Source organism: Mesoplodon mirus (assembly GCF_964341445.2).
Source record: "Mesoplodon mirus genome assembly, chromosome: 1".
NCBI lineage: Eukaryota > Metazoa > Chordata > Mammalia > Artiodactyla > Ziphiidae > Mesoplodon > Mesoplodon mirus.
The window spans coordinates 172931756-172949736 of record NC_138976.1 but is presented as its reverse complement, the minus strand read 5'-3'; positions in this window follow the sequence as shown (position 1 = coordinate 172949736).

Below are 17981 nucleotides of genomic sequence, written 5' to 3'. Positions count from 1 at the left end.
TAAAGAATATACAGAAAGAATCAGGACAATCTTAGAGCAGAGAATATATGAAATGCCAGTAAATTTGAACATTTCTGTAAGTGGACCATTTCCTAGCTCCTAAAGTTTACCAAACCTGACACAAGAGGAAATCATTTAAGGTCATCATGTCTGCCCTTGGCATTCTCGGAACGCCCTGGCCTCAGGATGCAGCCTCTGTAGTCCATGGTAACCTGCGGAGAGGAGGCGGGGCTGAGGGTGCTTGGAACTCTGCCCTCACTGAAGGAGTGGGTGTGGCCATCACTGCTGTGACTGAACAAAGGGCAGGGGAGCAGGGGGCCCAGGGCAGGGCCCTCAGAGCACGGCAGGTCCAGTGGGGTGTCACAAGCATTTAGGCCCAGGCCAAAGGGCGCCTTCTTTGTCTGCACAGCTGCCCAAACTCTCACCTTTCCACTCAGGCCGACCTCTTACTTGAAGTGTGTGTGGAACCTGTCCTCACAGTACACCTCGCTGCACAGCTAACCATAGGTCTGGGCATCGTAGCTTCCTGCCAGGTGACCGAAGTTCGCAGGCAGATGTGTCCCAGGGACACATGCAAATAGGATCCTGCCCGGGCCACCAGTTGCCCAATGCCCCTGCCCCAGATCGGGGGCCGCCAATCAGCCCTGTCAGAGTCCCCTGCCTCTAGAGGGAGTATTGGACCAACACTTGTAGAAAACGGTGTCCTCGTGGGCAACTCATTGGAGGGACACAAATAAATCTTTGCCGACTTTCTTCTGAAGCTTATGAGCGTTCACACCTAAGCGTCTTACAAGGTCAGCTGTTTAGCTAAACATGAGCTCATGATCTAAATTTACACAATAATGAAGAAATCAGCTATGAGGGGAGACAATCAGTAAAGACTATCAATACCAGAATTAGATTCCCAAGGCCATCCATCAATTGTTGGAATAATCAGGTGCAAGGCAGAATATATACATAAAACTGGAACTGAAACAAGGAACAAGGATGTTTTCAAAGACTGGTAGGATCTCTAAAATATTTTTTTTTTTTTTTTCCGTATGCGGGCCTCTCACTGTTGTGGCCTTTCCCGTTGCGGAGCACAGGCTTCGGACGCGCAGGCTCAGCGGCCATGGCTCACGGGCCCAGCCGCTCCGCGGCATATGGGATCCCCCCAGACCGGGGAACGAATCCGCATCCCCCGCATCGGCAGGCGGACTCCCAACCACTGCGCCACCAGGGAGGCCCTCTAAAACATTTTTAAAGTACATGTCATTGATAAAGCTAAATACTCAAAGGTTGTGTAATACAACAGATTAAGCATTGAGAAGAGTGAAATTATGCTGTTTTGAAAACTATGGCAGGTGAGATTTTCTGCCTAATTATATAAGAAGATTTCTCTAAAAATACACATTATTTCAATGACTTATTGGCTGTGAAATAAGTTAAGGGTATTTCAAATGGCTTGTCTGCAAAGAAAGGTGAGATGTAGGGAATCACAGAAAGTCGAGGGGAAAATAGGTCAATATATACATTGCTATATGGTGAACTAAACCTTAGGCCAGCAACAATGGAGAGGACTTGACCCTTAGAAACTTACAAGTAAGCTGGAATCTTCAAAAGTTCAAATCTTTATAAGTAAAATATTTATTAAAATGAATAACCAAGTGTTTTAATTGACATCAGAAGATCAAAACAATAAACCCTGACAACATAGAAAAAAGATAAATAAAGATATGAGCAGAACTGAATACAACAGAAAACGTATAAAATTGAGGTGATTTAGTAAGTCCAAAGAATCTTCTTTGAAAAGATTCAAAAGACACACTTTGATTAAGGAAAACAAAAACATAAGTAAAGAATATAGAGAATGAATCAGGACAATGTTATAGCAGAGAATATATGAAATGCCAGTAAATTTGAACATTTCTGTAAAGTGGACCATTTCCTAGCTCCTAAAGTTTACCAAACCTGACACAAGAGGAAATCATTTAAGGTCATCATGTCTGCCCTTGGCATTCTTGGAACACCCTGGCCTCAGGATGCAGCCTCTGTAGTCCATGGTAACCTGCGGAGAGGGGGCGGGGCTGAGGTTGGTTGGAACTCTGCCCTCACTGAAGGAGTGGGTGTGGCCATCTCTGCTGTGACTGAACAAAGGGCAGGGGAGCAGGGGGCCCAGGGCAGGGCCCTCAGAGCCTGGCAGGTCCAGTGGTCTGTCACAAGCATTTAGGCCCAGGCCAAAGGGCGCCTTCTTTGTCTGCACAGCTGCCCAAACTCTCACCTTTCCACTCAGGCCGACCTCTTACTTGAAGTGTGTGTGGAACCTGTCCTCACAGTACACCTCGCTGCACAGCTAACCATAGGTCTGGGCATCGTAGCTTCCTGCCAGGTGACCGAAGTTCGCAGGCAGATGTGTCCCAGGGACAAATGCAAAGAGGCTCCAGCCGGGGCCACAGGCTGCCCAATGCCCCTGCCCGAGATCGGGGGCCGCCAATCAGCCCTGTCGGGGTCCCCTTCCTCTAGAGGGAGTATTGGACCAACACTTGTAGAAAACGGTGTCCTCGTGGGCAACTCATTGGAGGGACACAAATAAATTTTGCCGACTTTCTCCTGAAGCTTACGAGCGTTCACACCTAAGCGTCTTACAAGGTCAGCTGTTTAGCTAAACATGAGCTCATGATCTAAATTTACACAATAATGAAAAAATCAGCTACGAGGGGAGACAATCAGTAAAGACTATCAATACCAGGATTAGATTCCCAAGGCCATCCATCAATTGTTGGAATAATCAGGTGCAAGGCAGAATATATACATAAAACTGTAACTGAAACAAGGAACAAGGATGTTTTCAAAGACTGGTAGGATCTCTAAAACATTTTTAAAGTACATGTCATTGATAAAGCTAAATACTCAAAGGTTGTGTAATACAACAGATTAAGCATTGAGAAGAGTGAAATTATGCTGTTTTGAAAACTATGGCAGGTGAGATTTTCTGCCTAATTATATAAGAAGATTTCTCTAAAAATACACATTATTTCAATGACTTATTGGCTGTGAAATAAGTTAAGGGTATTTCAAATGGCTTGTCTGCAAAGAAAGGTGAGATGTAGGGAATCACAGAAAGTCGAGGGGAAAATAGGTCAATATATACATTGCTATATGGTGAACTAAGTCTTAGGCCAGCAACAATGGAGAGGACCTGACCCTTAGAAACTTACAAGTAAGCTGGAATCTTCAAAAGTTCAAATCTTTATAAGTAAAATATTTATTAAAATGAATAACCAAGTGTTTTAATTGACATCAGAAGATCAAAACAATAAACCCTGAGAACATAGAAAAAAGATAAATAAAGATATGAGCAGAACTTAATACAACAGAAAACGTATAAAATTGAGGTGATTTAGTAAGTCCACAGAATCTTCTTTGAAAAGATTGAAAAGACACACTTTGATTAAGGAAAACAAAAACATAAGTAAAGAATATACAGAAAGAATCAGGACAATGTTATAGCAGAGAATATATGAAATGCCAGTAAATTTGAACATTTCTGTAAAGTGGACCATTTCCTAGCTCCTAAAGTTTACCAAACCTGACACAAGAGGAAATCATTTAAGGTCATCATGTCTGCCCTTGGCATTCTCGGAACGCCCTGGCCTCAGGATGCAGCCTCTGTAGTCCATGGTAAACTTCGGAGAGGGGGCGGGGCTGAGGTTGGTTGGAACTCTGCCCTCACTGAAGGAGTGGGTGTGGCCATCTCTGCTGTGACTGAACAAAGGGCAGGGGAGCAGGGGGCCCAGGGAAGGGCCCTCAGAGCCCGGCAGGTCCAGTGGGGTGTCACAAGCATTTAGGCCCAGGCCAAAGGGCGCCTTCTTTGTCTGCACAGCTGCCCAAACTCTCACCTTTCCACTCAGGCCGACCTCTTACTTGAAGTGTGTGTGGAACCTGTCCTCACAGTACACCTCGCTGCACAGCTAACCATAGGTCTGGGCATCGTAGCTTCCTGCCACGTGACCGAAGTTCGCAGGCAGATGTGTCCCAGGGACAAATAAAAAGAGGCTCCAGCCCGGGGCACAGGCTGCCCACTGCCCCTGCCCGAGATCGGGGGCCGCCAATCAGCCCTGTCGGGGTCCCCTTCCTCTAGAGGGAGTATTGGACCAACACTTGTAGAAAACGGTGTCCTCGTGGGCAACTCATTGGAGGGACACAAATAAATTTTGCCGACTTTCTCCTGAAGCTTACGAGCGTTCACACCTAAGCGTCTTACAAGGTCAGCTGTTTAGCTAAACATGAGCTCATGATCTAAATTTACACAATAATGAAAAAATCAGCTACGAGGGGAGACAATCAGTAAAGACTATCAATATCAGAATTAGATTCCCAAGGCCATCCATCAATTGTTGGAATAATCAGGTGCAAGGCAGAATATATACATAAAACTGGAACTGAAACAAGGAACAAGGATGTTTTCAAAGACTGGTAGGATCTCTAAAACATTTTTAAAGTACATGTCATTGATAAAGCTAAATACTCAAAGGTTGTGTAATACAACAGATTAAGCATTGAGAAGAGTGAAATTATGCTGTTTTGAAAACTATGGCAGGTGAGATGTTCTGCCTAATTATATAAGAAGATTTCTCTAAAAATACACATTATTTCAATGATTATTGGCTGTGAAATAAGTTAAGGGTATTTCAAATGGCTTGTCTGCAAAGAAAGGTGAGATGTAGGGAATCACAGAAAGACGAGGGGAAAATAGGTCAATATATACATTGCTATATGGTGAACTAAGTCTTAGGCCAGCAACAATGGAGAGGACGTGACCCTTAGAAACTTACAAGTAAGCTGGAATCTTCAAAAGTTCAAATCTTTATAAGTAAAATATTTATGAAAATGAATAACCAAGTGTTTTAATTGACATCAGAAGATCAAAACAATAAACCCTGAGAACATAGAAAAAAGATAAATAAAGATATGAGCAGAACTTAATACAACAGAAAACGTATAAAATTGAGGTGATTTAGTAAGTCCAAAGAATCTTCTTTGAAAAGATTGAAAAGACACACTTTGATTAAGGAAAACAAAAACATAAGAAAAGAATATACAGAAAGAATCAGGACAATGTTATAGCAGAGAATATATGAAATGCCAGTAAATTTGAACATTTCTGTAAAGTGGACCAATTCCTAGCTCCTAAAGTTTACCAAACCTGACACAAGAGGAAATCATTTAAGGTCATCATGTCTGCCCTTGGCATTCTCAGAACGCCCTGGCCTCAGGATGCAGCCTCTGTAGTCCATGGTAACCTGCGGAGAGGGGGCGGGGCTGAGGTTGTTTGGAACTCTGCCCTCACTGAAGGAGTGGGTGTGGCCATCTCTGCTGTGACTGAACAAAGGGCAGGGGAGCAGGGGGCCCAGGGCAGGGCCCTCAGAGCACGGCAGGTCCAGTGGGGTGTCACAAGCATTTAGGCCCAGGCCAAAGGGCGCCTTCTTTGTCTGCACAGCTGCCGAAACTCTCACCTTTCCACTCAGGCCGACCTCTTACTTGAAGTATGTGTGGAACCTGTCCTCACAGTACACCTCGCTGCACAGCTAACCCTAGGTCTGGGCATCGTAGCTTCCTGCCAGGTGACCGAAGTTCGCAGGCAGATGTGTCCCAGGGACAAATGCAAAGAGGCTCCAGCCCGGGCCACAGGCTGCCCACTGCCCCTGCCCGAGATCGGGGGCCGCCAATCAGCCCTGTCGGGGTCCCCTTCCTCTAGAGGGAGTATTGGACCAACACTTGTAGAAAACGGTGTCCTCGTGGGCAACTCATTGGAGGGACACAAATAAATTTTGCCGACTTTCTCCTGAAGCTTACGAGCGTTCACACCTAAGCGTCTTACAAGGTCAGCTGTTTAGCTAAACATGAGCTCATGATCTAAATTTACACAATAATGAAAAAATCAGCTACGAGGGGAGACAATCAGTAAAGAGTATCAATACCAGAATTAGATTCCCAATGCCATCCATCAATTGTTGGAATAATCAGGTGCAAGGCAGAATATATACATAAAACTGGAACTGAAACAAGGAACAAGGATGTTTTCAAAGACTGGTAGGATCTCTAAAACATTTTTAAAGTACATGTCATTGATAAAGCTAAATACTCAAAGGTTGTGTAATACAACAGATTAAGCATTGAGAAGAGTGAAATTATGCTGTTTTGAAAACTATGGCAGGTGAGATTTTCTGCCTAATTATATAAGAAGATTTCTCTAAAAATACACATTGTTTCAATGACTTATCGGCTGTGAAATAAGTTAAGGGTATTTCAAATGGCTTGTCTGCAAAGAAAGGTGAGATGTAGGGAATCACAGAAAGTCTAGGGGAATATAGGTCAATATATACATTGCTATATGGTGAACTAAACCTTAGGCCAGCAACAATGGAGAGGACCTGACCCTTAGAAACTTACAAGTAAGCTGGAATCTTCAAAAGTTCAAATCTTTATAAGTAAAATATTTATTAAAATGAATAACCAAGTGTTTTAATTGACATCAGAAGATCAAAACAATAAACCCTGACAACATAGAAAAAAGATAAATAAAGATATGAGCAGAACTTAATACAACAGAAAACGTATAAAATTGAGGTGATTTAGTAAGTCCAAAGAATCTTCTTTGAAAAGATTGAAAAGACACACTTTGATTAAGGAAAACAAAAACATAAGGAAAGAATACACAGAAAGAATCAGGACAATGTTATAGCAGAGAATATATGAAATGCCAGTAAATTTGAACATTTCTGTAAAGTGGACCATTTCCTAGCTCCTAAAGTTTACCAAACCTGACACAAGAGGAAATCATTTAAGGTCATCATGTCTGCCCTTGGCATTCTCGGAACGCCCTGGCCTCAGGATGCAGCCTCTGTAGTCCATGGTAACCTTCGGAGAGGGGGCGGGGCTGAGGTTGGTTGGAACTCTGCCCTCACTGAAGGAGTGGGTGTGGCCATCTCTGCTGTGACTGAACAAAGGGCAGGGGAGCAGGGGGCCCAGGGAAGAGCCCTCAGAGCCCGGCAGGTCCAGTGGGGTGTCACAAGCATTTAGGCCCAGGCCAAAGGGCGCCTTCTTTGTCTGCACAGCTGCCCAAACTCTCACCTTTCCACTCAGGCCGACCTCTTACTTGAAGTGTGTGTGGAACCTGTCCTCACAGTACACCTCGCTGCACAGCTAACCATAGGTCTGGGCATCGTAGCTTCCTGCCAGGTGACCGAAGTTCGCAGGCAGATGTGTCCCAGGGACAAATGCAAAGAGGCTCCAGCCCGGGCCACAGGCTGCCCACTGCCCCTGCCCGAGATCGGGGGCCGCCAATCAGCCCTGTCGGGGTCCCCTTCCTCTAGAGGGAGTATTGGACCAACACTTGTAGAAAACGGTGTCCTCGTGGGCAACTCATTGGAGGGACACAAATAAATTTTGCCGACTTTCTCCTGAAGCTTACGAGCGTTCACACCTAAGCGTCTTACAAGGTCAGCTGTTTAGCTAAACATGAGCTCATGATCTAAATTTACACAATAATGAAAAAATCAGCTACGAGGGGAGACAATCAGTAAAGAGTATCAATACCAGAATTAGATTCCCAAGGCCATCCATCAATTGTTGGAATAATCAGGTGCAAGGCAGAATATATACATAAAACTGGAACTGAAACAAGGAACAAGGATGTTTTCAAAGACTGGTAGGATCTCTAAAACATTTTTAAAGTACATGTCATTGATAAAGCTAAATACTCAAAGGTTGTGTAATACAACAGATTAAGCATTGAGAAGAGTGAAATTATGCTGTTTTGAAAACTATGGCAGGTGAGATGTTCTGCCTAATTATATAAGAAGATTTCTCTAAAAATACACATTATTTCAATGATTATTGGCTGTGAAATAAGTTAAGGGTATTTCAAATGGCTTGTCTGCAAAGAAAGGTGAGATGTAGGGAATCACAGAAAGACGAGGGGAAAATAGGTCAATATATACATTGCTATATGGTGAACTAAGTCTTAGGCCAGCAACAATGGAGAGGACGTGACCCTTAGAAACTTACAAGTAAGCTGGAATCTTCAAAAGTTCAAATCTTTATAAGTAAAATATTTATTAAAATGAATAACCAAGTGTTTTAATTGACATCAGAAGATCAAAACAATAAACCCTGAGAACATAGAAAAAAGATAAATAAAGATATGAGCAGAACTTAATACAACAGAAAACGTATAAAATTGAGGTGATTTAGTAAGTCCAAAGAATCTTCTTTGAAAAGATTGAAAAGACACACTTTGATTAAGGAAAACAAAAACATAAGAAAAGAATATACAGAAAGAATCAGGACAATGTTATAGCAGAGAATATATGAAATGCCAGTAAATTTGAACATTTCTGTAAAGTGGACCAATTCCTAGCTCCTAAAGTTTACCAAACCTGACACAAGAGGAAATCATTTAAGGTCATCATGTCTGCCCTTGGCATTCTCAGAACGCCCTGGCCTCAGGATGCAGCCTCTGTAGTCCATGGTAACCTGCGGAGAGGGGGCGGGGCTGAGGTTGTTTGCAACTCTGCCCTCACTGAAGGAGTGGGTGTGGCCATCTCTGCTGTGACTGAACAAAGGGCAGGGGAGCAGGGGGCCCAGGGCAGGGCCCTCAGAGCGCGGCAGGTCCAGTGGGGTGTCACAAGCATTTAGGCCCAGGCCAAAGGGCGCCTTCTTTGTCTGCACAGCTGCCGAAACTCTCACCTTTCCACTCAGGCCGACCTCTTACTTGAAGTATGTGTGGAACCTGTCCTCACAGTACACCTCGCTGCACAGCTAACCCTAGGTCTGGGCATCGTAGCTTCCTGCCAGGTGACCGAAGTTCGCAGGCAGATGTGTCCCAGGGACAAATGCAAAGAGGCTCCAGCCCGGGCCACAGGCTGCCCACTGCCCCTGCCCGAGATCGGGGGCCGCCAATCAGCCCTGTCGGGGTCCCCTTCCTCTAGAGGGAGTATTGGACCAACACTTGTAGAAAACGGTGTCCTCGTGGGCAACTCATTGGAGGGACACAAATAAATTTTGCCGACTTTCTCCTGAAGCTTACGAGCGTTCACACCTAAGCGTCTTACAAGGTCAGCTGTTTAGCTAAACATGAGCTCATGATCTAAATTTACACAATAATGAAAAAATCAGCTACGAGGGGAGACAATCAGTAAAGAGTATCAATACCAGAATTAGATTCCCAAGGCCATCCATCAATTGTTGGAATAATCAGGTGCAAGGCAGAATATATACATAAAACTGGAACTGAAACAAGGAACAAGGATGTTTTCAAAGACTGGTAGGATCTCTAAAACATTATTAAAGTACATGTCATTGATAAAGCTAAATACTCAAAGGTTGTGTAATACAACAGATTAAGCATTGAGAAGAGTGAAATTATGCTGTTTTGAAAACTATGGCAGGTGAGATTTTCTGCCTAATTATATAAGAAGATTTCTCTAAAAATACACATTGTTTCAATGACTTATCGGCTGTGAAATAAGTTAAGGGTATTTCAAATGGCTTGTCTGCAAAGAAAGGTGAGATGTAGGGAATCACAGAAAGTCTAGGGGAAAATAGGTCAATATATACATTGCTATATGGTGAACTAAACCTTAGGCCAGCAACAATGGAGAGGACCTGACCCTTAGAAACTTACAAGTAAGCTGGAATCTTCAAAAGTTCAAATCTTTATAAGTAAAATATTTATTAAAATGAATAACCAAGTGTTTTAATTGACATCAGAAGATCAAAACAATAAACCCTGACAACATAGAAAAAAGATAAATAAAGATATGAGCAGAACTTAATACAACAGAAAACGTATAAAATTGAGGTGATTTAGTAAGTCCAAAGAATCTTCTTTGAAAAGATTGAAAAGACACACTTTGATTAAGGAAAACAAAAACATAAGGAAAGAATACACAGAAAGAATCAGGACAATGTTATAGCAGAGAATATATGAAATGCCAGTAAATTTGAACATTTCTGTAAAGTGGACCATTTCCTAGCTCCTAAAGTTTACCAAACCTGACACAAGAGGAAATCATTTAAGGTCATCATGTCTGCCCTTGGCATTCTCGGAACTCCCTGGCCTCAGGATGCAGCCTCTGTAGTCCATGGTAACCTGCGGAGAGGGGGAGGGGCTGAGGTTGGTTGGAACTCTGCCCTCACTGAAGGAGTGGGTGTGGCCATCTCTGCTGTGACTGAACAAAGGGCAGGGGAGCAGGGGGCCCAGGGCAGGGCCCTCAGAGCCCGGCAGGTCCAGTGGGCTGTCACAAGCATTTAGGCCCAGGACAAAGGGCGCCTTCTTTGTCTGCACAGCTGCCCAAACTCTCACCTTTCCACTCTGGCCGACCTCTTACTTGAAGTGTGTGTGGAACCTGTCCTCACAGTACCCCTCGCTGCACAGCTAACCATAGGTCTGGGCATCGTAGCTTCCTGCCAGGTGACCGAAGTTCGCAGGCAGATGTGTCCCAGGGAAACATGAAAAGAGGCTCCAGCCCGGGCCACATGCTGCCCACTGCCACTGCCCCAGATCGGGGGCCACCAATCAGCCCTGTCGGAGTCCCATTCCTCTAGAGGGAGTATTGGACCAACACTTGTAGAAAACGGTGTCCTCATGGGCAAATCATTGGAGGGACCCAAATAAATCTTTGCCGACTTTCTGCTGAAGCTTACAAGCATTCACACCTAAGTGTCTTACAAGTTCAGCTGTTTAGCTAAACATGAGCTCTTGATCTAAATTTACACAATAATGAAGAAATCAGCTACGAGGGGAAACAATCAGTAAAGACTATCAATACCAGAATTAGATTCCCAAGGCCATCCATCAATTGTTGGAATAATCAGGTGCAAGGCAGAATATATACATAAAACTGGACCTGAAACAAGGAACAAGGATGTTTTCAAAGACTGGTAGGATCTCTAAAACATTTTTAAAGGACATGTCATTGATAAAGCTAAATACTCAAAGGTTGTGTAATACAACAGATTAAGCATTGAGAAGAGTGAAATTATGCTGTTTTGAAAACTATGGCAGGTGAGATTTTCTGCCTAATTATATAAGAAGATTTCTCTAAAAATACACATTATTTCAATGACTTATTGGCTGTGAAATAAGTTAAGGGTATTTCAAATGGCTTGACTGCAAATAAAGGTGACATGTAGGGAATCACAGAAAGTCGAGGGGAAAATAGGTCAATATATACATTGCTATATGTTGAACTAAACCTTAGGCCAGCAACAAGGGAGAGGACCTGACCCCTAGAAACTTACAAGTAAGCTGGAATCTTCAAAACTTCCAATCTTTATAAGTAAAATATTTATTAAAATGAATAAGCAAGTGTTTTAATTGACATCAGAAGATCAAAACAATAAACCCTGAGAACATAGAAAAAAGATAAATAAAGATATGAGCAGAACTTAATACAACAGAAAACGTATAAAATTCAGGTGATTTAGTAAGTCCAAAGAATCTTCTTTGAAAAGATTGAAAAGACACACTTTGATTAAGGAAAACAAAAACATAAGTAAAGAATATACAGAAAGAATCAGGACAATGTTATAGCAGAGAATATATGAAATGCCAGTAAATTTGAACATTTCTGTAAAGTGGACCATTTCCTAGCTCCTAAAGTTTACCAAACCTGACACAAGAGGAAATCATTTAAGGTCATCATGTCTGCCCTTGGCATTCTCGGACCTCCCTGGCCTCAGGATGCAGCCTCTGTAGTCCATGGTAACCTGCGGAGAGGGGGCGGGGCTGAGGTTGGTTGGAACTCTGCCCTCACTGAAGGAGTGGGTGTGGCCATCTCTGCTGTGACTGAACAAAGGGCAGGGGAGCAGGGGGCCCAGGGCAGGGCCCTCAGAGCACGGCATGTCCAGTGGGCTGTCACAAGCATTTAGGCCCAGGCCAAAGTGCGCCTTCTTTGTCTGCACAGCTGCCCAAACTCTCACCTTTCCACTCTGGCCGACCTCTTACTTGAAGTGTGTGTGGAACCTGTCCTCACAGTACACCTCGCTGCACAGCTAACCATAGGTCTGGGCATCGTAGCTTCCTGCCAGGTGACCGAAGTTCGCAGGCAGATGTGTCCCAGGGAAACATGAAAAGAGCCTCCAGCCCGGGCCACATGCTGCCCACTGCCCCTGCCCCAGATCGGGGGCCACCAATTAGCCCTGTCGGAGTCTCATTCCTCTAGAGGGAGTATTGGACCAACACTTGTAGAAAACGGTGTCCTCATGGGCAAATCATTGGAGGGACCCAAATAAATCTTTGCCGACTTTCTGCTGAAGCTTACGAGCGTTCACACCTAAGTGTCTTACAAGTTCAGCTGTTTAGCTAAACATGAGCTCATGATCTAAATTTACACAATAATGAAGAAATCAGCTACGAGGGGAAACAATCAGTAAAGACTATCAATACCAGAATTAGATTCCCAAGGCCATCCATCAATTGTTGGAATAATCAGGTGCAAGGCAGAATATATATATAAAACTGGAACTGAAACAAGAAACAAGGATGTTTTCAAAGACTGGTAGGTTCTCTAAAACATTTTTAAAGTACATGTCATTGATAAAGCTAAATACTCAAAGGTTGTGTAATACAACAGATTAAGCATTGAGAAGAGTGAAATTATGCTGTTTTGAAAACTATGGCAGGTGAGATTTTCTGCCTAATTATATAAGAAGATTTCTCTAAAAATACACATTATTTCAATGACTTATTGGCTGTGAAATAAGTTAAGGGTATTTCAAATGGCTTGTCTGCAAAGAAAGGTGAGATGTAGGGAATCACAGAAAGTCGAGGGGAAAATAGGTCAATATATACATTGCTATATGGTGAACTAAACCTTAGGCCAGCAACAATGGAGAGGACCTGACCCTTAGAAACTTACAAGTAAGCTGGAATCTTCAAAAGTTCAAATCTTTATAAGTAAAATATTTATTAAAATGAATAACCAAGTGTTTTAATTGACATCAGAAGATCAAAACAATAAACCCTGAGAACATAGAAAAAAGATAAATAAAAATATGAGCAGAACTTAATACAACAGAAAACGTATAAAATTCAGGTGATTTAGTAAGTCCAAAGAATCTTCTTTGAAAAGATTGAAAAGACACACTTTGATTAAGGAAAACAAAAACATAAGTAAAGAATATACAGAAAGAATCAGGACAATGTTAGAGCAGAGAATATATGAAATGCCAGTAAATATGAACATTTCTGTAAAGTGGACCATTTCCTAGCTCCTAAAGTTTACCAAACCTGACACAAGAGGAAATCATTTAAGGTCATCATGTCTGCCCTTGGCATTCTCGGAACGCCCTGGCCTCAGGATGCAGCCTCTGTAGTCCATGGTAACCTGCGGAGAGGGGGCGGGGCTGAGGGTGGTTGGAACTCTGCCCTCACTGAAGGAGTGGGTGTGGCCATCTCTGCTGTGACTGAACAAAGGGCAGGGGAGCAGGGGGCCCAGGGCAGGGCCCTCAGAGCACGGTAGGTCCAGTGGGGTGTCACAAGCATTTAGGCCCAGGCCAAAGGGCGCCTTCTTTGTCTGCACAGATGACCAAACTCTCACCTTTCCACTCAGGCCGACCTCTTACTTGAAGTGTGTGTGGAACCTGTCCTCACAGTACACCTCGCTGCACAGCTAACCATAGGTCTGGGCATCGTAGCTTCCTGCCAGGTGACCGAAGTTTGCAGGCAGATGTGTCCCAGGGACACATGCAAAGAGGCTCCAGCCCGGGCCACAGGCTGCCCACTGCCCCTGCCCCAGATCGGGGGCCGCCAATCAGCCCTGTCAGAGTCCCCTTCCTCTAGAGGGAGTATTGGACCAACACTTGTAGAAAACGGTGTCCGCGTGGGCAACTCATTGGAGGGACACAAATAAATATTGCCGACTTTCTCCTGAAGCTTACGAGCGTTCACACCTAAGCGTCTTACAAGGTCAGCTGTTTAGCTAAACATGAGCTCATGATCTAAATTTACACAGTAATGAAAAAATCAGCTACGAGGGGAGAAAATCAGTAAAGACTATCAATACCAGAATTAGATTCCCAAGGCCATCCATCAATTGTTGGAATAATCAGGTGCAAGGCAGAATATATACATAAAACTGGAACTGAAACAAGGAACAAGGATGTTTTCAAAGACTGGTAGGATCTATACATGTCATTGATAAAGCTAAATACTCAAAGGTTGTGTAATACAACAGATTAAGCATTGAGAAGAGTGAAATTATGCTGTTTTGAAAACTATGGCAGGTGAGATTTTCTGCCTAATTATATAAGAAGATTTCTCTAAAAAATACACATAATTTCAATGACTAATTGGCTGTGAAATAAGTTAAGGGTATTTCAAATGGCTTGTCTGCAAAGAAAGGTGAGATGTAGGGAATCACAGAAAGTCGAGGGGAAAATAGGTCAATATATACATTGCTATATGGTGAACTAAACCTTAGGCCAGCAACAATGGAGAGGACCTGACCCCTAGAAACTTACAAGTAAGCTGGAATCTTCAAAAGTTCAAATCTTTATAAGTAAAATATTTATTAAAATGAATAACCAAGTGTTTTAATTGACATCAGAAGATCAAAACAATAAACCCTGAGAACATAGAAAAAAGATAAATAAAGATATGAGCAGAACTTAATACAACAGAAAACGTATAAAATTGAGGTGATTTAGTAAGTCCAAAGAATCTTCTTTGAAAAGATTGAAAAGACACACTTTGATTAAGGAAAACAAAAACATAATTAAAGAATATACAGAAAGAATCAGGACAATGTTATAGCAGAGAATATATGAAATGCCAGTAAATTTGAACATTTCTGTAAGTGGACCATTTCCTAGCTCCTAAAGTTTACCAAACCTGACACAAGAGGAAATCATTTAAGGTCATCATGTCTGCCCTTGGCATTCTCGGTACGCCCTGGCCTCAGGATGCAGCCTCTGTAGTCCATGGTAACCTGCGGAGAGGGGGCGGGGCTGAGGGTGGTTGGAACTCTGCCCTCACTGAAGGAGTGGGTGTGGCCATCTCTGCTGTGACTGAACAAAGGGCAGGGGAGCAGGGGGCCCAGGGCAGGGCCCTCAGAGCAAGGCAGGTCGAGTGGGGTGTCACAAGCATTTAGGCCCAGGCCAAAGGGTGCCTTCTTTGTCTGCACAGCTGCCCAAACACTCACCTTTCCACTCAGGCCGACCTCTTACTTGAAGTGTGTGTGGAACCTGTCCTCACAGTACACCTCGCTGCACAGCTAACCATAGGTCTGGGCATCGTAGCTTCCTGCCAGGTGACCGAAGTTCGCAGGCAGATGTGTTCCAGGGACACATGCAAAGAGGCTCCAGCCCGGGCCACAGGCTGCCCACTGCCCCTGCCCCAGATCGGGGGCCGCCAATCAGCCCTGTCGGAATCCCCTTCCTCTAGAGGGAGTATTGGACCAACACTTGTAGAAAACGGTGTCCTCGTGGGCAACTCATTGGAGGGACACAAATAAATTTTGCCGGCTTTCTCCTGAAGCTTATGAGCGTTCACACGTAAGCGTCTTACAAGGTCAGCTGTTTAGCTAAACATGAGCTCATGATCTAAATTTACACAATAATGAAGAAATCAGCTACGAGGGGAGACAATCAGTAAAGACTATCAATACCAGAATTAGATTCCCAAGGCCATCGAGCAATTGTTGGAATAATCAGGTGCAAGGCAGAATATATACATAAAACTGGAACTGAAACAAGGAACAAGTATGTTTTCAAAGACTGGTAGGATCTCTAAAACATTTTTAAAGTACATGTCATTGATAAAGCTAAATACTCAAAAGTTGTGTAATACAACAGATTAAGCATTGAGAAGAGTGAAATTATGCTGTTTTGAAAACTATGGCAGGTGAGATTTTCTGCCTAATTATATAAGAAGATTTCTCTAAAAATACACATTATTTCAATGACTTATTGGCTGTGAAATAAGTTAAGGGTATTTCAAATGGCTTGTCTGCAAAGAAAGGTGAGATGTAGGGAATCACAGAAAGTCAAGGGGAAAATAGGTCAATATATACATTGCTATATGGTGAACTAAACCTTAGGCCAGCAACAATGGAGAGGACCTGACCCTTAGAAACTTACAAGAAAGCTGGAATCTTCAAAAGTTCAAATCTTTATAAGTAAAATATTTATTAAAATGAATAACCAAGTGTTTTAGTTGACATCAGAAGATCAAACCAATAAACCCTGAGAACATAGAAAAAAGATAAATAAAGATATGAGCAGAACTTAATACAACAGAAAACGGATAAAATTGAGGTGATTTAGTAAGTCCAAAGAATCTTCTTTGAAAAGATTGAAAAGACACACTTTGATTAAGGAAAACAAAAACATAAGTAAAGAATATACAAAAAGAATCAGGACAATGTTATAGCAGAGAATATATGAAATGCCAGTAAATTTGAACATTTCTGTAAAGTGGACCATTTCCTAGCTCCTAAAGTTTACCAAAACTGACACAAGAGGAAATCATTTAAGGTCATCATGTCTGCCCTTGGCATTCTCGGAACGCCCTGGCCTCAGGATGCAGCCTCTGTAGTCCATGGTAACCTGCGGAGAGGGGGCGGGGCTGAGGGTGGTTGGAACTCTGCCCTCACTGAAGGAGTGGGTGTGGCCATCTCTGCTGTGACTGAACAAAGGGCAGGGGAGCAGGGGGCCCAGGGCAGGGCCATCAGAGCACGGCAGGTCCAGTGGGGTGTCACAAGCATTTAGGCCCAGGCCAAAGGGCGCCTTCTTTGTCTGCACAGCTGCCCAAACTCTCACCTTTCCACTCAGGCCGACCTCTTACTTGAAGTGTGTGTGGAACCTGTCCTCACAGTACACCTCGCTGCACAGCTAACCATAGGTTTGGGCATCGTAGCTTCCTGCCAGGTGACCGAAGTTCGCAGGCAGATGTGTCCCAGGGACACATGCAAAGAGGCTCCAGCCCGGGCCACAGGCTGCCCACTGCCCCTGCCCCAGATCGGGTGCCGCCAATCAGCCCTGTCGGAGTCCCCTTCCTCTACAGGGAGTATTGGACCAACACTTGTAGAAAACAGTGTCCTCGTGGGCAACTCATTGGAGGGACACAAATAAATCTTTGCCGTCTTTCTGCGGAAGCTTACGAGCGTTCACACCTAAGCGTCTTACAAGGTCAGCTGTTTAGCTAAACATGAGCTCATGATCTAAATTTACACAATAATGAAGAAATCAGCTACGAGGGGAGACAATCAGTAAAGACTATCAATACCAGAATTAGATTCCCAAGGCCATCCATCAATTGTTGGAATACTCAGGTGCAAGGCAGAATATATACATAAAACTGGACCTGAAACAAGGAACAAGGATTTTTTCAAAGACTGGTAGGATCTCTAAAACATTTTTAAAGTACATGTCATTGATAAAGCTAAATACTCAAAGGTTGTGTAATACAACAGATTAAGCATTGAGAAGAGTGAAATTATGCTGTTTTGAAAACTATGGCAGGTGAGATTTTCTGCCTAATTATATAAGGAGATTTCTCTAAAAAATACACATTATTTCAATGACTTATTGGCTGTGAAATAAGTTAAGTGTATTTCAAATGGCTTGTCTGCAAAGAAAGGTGAGATGTAGGGAATCACAGAAAGTCGAGGGGAAAATAGGTCAATATATACATTGCTATATGGTGAACTAAACCTTAGGCCAGCAACAATGGAGAGGACCTGACCCTTAGAAACTTACAAGTAAGCTGGAATCTTCAAAAGTTCAAATCTTTATAAGTAAAATATTTATTAAAATGAATAACCAAGTGTTTTAATTGACATCAGAAGATCAAACCAATAAACCCTGAGAACATAGAAAAAAGATAAATAAAGATATGAGCAGAACTTAATACAACAGAAAACGTATAAAATTCAGGTGATTTAGTAAGTCCAAAGAATCTTCTTTGAAAAGATTGAAAAGACACACTTTGATTA